Here is a 1,837-nt window from a genome sequence, read left to right on the forward strand (position 1 = left end):
GAATTTTAAGCAAGGAGCTTGTATTGATGATGGGAGAGTTGGAATGCTCTGCATGTAAAAATTCATATGTGAAAATGATGTCCCATGCTCCCTGAGACATTCTTTCCCAATTTGCTCTTGCTATCAAGAAGGAAAAAAAATCAATTTATGGAAACACTTGGTCATTCAGTATCCTCAGGTAGGTAGCCAACTGAAGCAACCCCAGATTTGTTTAGATAAAACCCCAAACATTTACTTCCAACTTTTTTATTCGCTGAAATTGGAAGCTATTACGCATCTCATAATTTAACATGAAAATCAGTAGCCTTATGCTTTAACGTAGTTTATTTATTTATTTCTCTTGAATATTAGAACTCAGCAGATCACTGGTGCTTCTATCCACACTTACCTTTTAGAGAAGACACGTGTAACTCATCAAGCTCCTTCAGAAAGGAACTTCCATATATTTTATCAGGTGAAAAAAAATTACCTTTATCCTATATTTCTAAATATAGTCCTTGTAGTGTATTATATTTTGATCATCCAGTTTGTCATAACAGTTAGTTGGATCTTTATAAAAAAACGTGTTAGTTTTCATTTGTTTTGTTTTTTTCCAACTACAGACACTTTTAAAAATGTATAAAGATCTTCTTGTTTCAGTTCCTGTGTGTTTTTATTCATTTTGGTTTTTGCTTTCTTTTTCTTCAGCTTTCCAAACCAAATGTGAGTTTCTAACATCTGTGTATAACTAATTTCTCTTAAGATTTTTAAAGGTGCTTCTCCAAGTGAAAGAGAGGAGTGGGATCTCCCAGAAAATGCACATTTTTCTTGGCTTCCAAATTCTGATAAGAACCTTGAGGGTAAGAACAGCTGGATAGGCTATAACGACAACTACTTTGTTATTGTGAGTTATAAACAATAACTTTCTAGTATCTTTTGAATCACTTCTATGTTAGTGCAGCCAGTGCTATCACTCCATCATTAGCAATTGTGTTCTCCCACAAATGACTGTTGCTGGAGATGTATCACTAGTGACAGAGTTGCCCTTGTGACATGGTCCTGAAAATGCTGACAACTCCATATTTGATCCCCTTACTTGGATTTAAAATACTATTATGAATTTATTTAATCATCCTCATTTTATCTTTCTGTCCATGGGTGTTTTTCTCTGCATTTATTAGGATAAAGCTCAGCCTTTTTTTGTATCTCTACTTTGCATTTTTTGATACCCGTTGGCCTATTCAAAGCACGGAACCACTGCAGAGTCTTTGTGTTTTCTCATTTCAAACATTTGTGATATCTTGGTATTAAGCTATGAATATACACCAATATTCAAGTTTAAAGATTTGGAACTACTGCTGTTAATACAAATATAGCTTTTACTATGTCTAATGTTCTAATGTCTGGAGAAATGTCTTGTAATAATTTTTCTTTTTCTCTTTGGAAGGTTTACAAAAAATCAATGGCTATTAATTCAAAATATTTGAATACCTCTTTTTTTTTTTTTTTTTAATTCATTATTTAGAGGATTGCTTTGAAGTCACTAAGGATGCAATGACACATTTGGGTATTGATTCTTTAACGCAGAGTAACATATTTAAGGTTAGTTATATTTTATTTTACACCTTCTGCATCTTTATCGCTGTAATGTTTTTTTTCTTTTGTCCATTGAGGGAAACAAGACATCTTGAGCCTTCAAATTTTATAGCTGCCTACAGGAAAATTGTGAACTGGCAAACAAGAAAACCCATAGATCAGACTAGGATAGCCTGGCCTACTAACAGCATACTTATCCTCTTAAGACATAATGTCCTAAAATTATTACCGTATTTTTCGGACCATTAGACGCTCCGGACTA

General features: G+C 33.3%; 1 long non-coding RNA gene across 1 annotated transcript; it reads left to right on the forward strand.

Moving 5' to 3' along the window:
• Positions 1-264: 264 nt before the first annotated feature.
• Positions 265-1,773, forward strand: LOC140321425 (uncharacterized). Its single transcript, XR_011918936.1, has 3 exons — positions 265-454; positions 743-839; positions 1,505-1,773. It is a non-coding gene; the product is annotated as an uncharacterized lncRNA (long non-coding RNA).
• The last annotated feature ends 64 nt before the right edge of the window (positions 1,774-1,837 follow it).

The sequence above is a fragment of the Pyxicephalus adspersus genome, unplaced genomic scaffold (assembly GCF_032062135.1).
Source record: "Pyxicephalus adspersus unplaced genomic scaffold, UCB_Pads_2.0 Sca3731, whole genome shotgun sequence".
Lineage (NCBI taxonomy): Eukaryota > Metazoa > Chordata > Amphibia > Anura > Pyxicephalidae > Pyxicephalus > Pyxicephalus adspersus.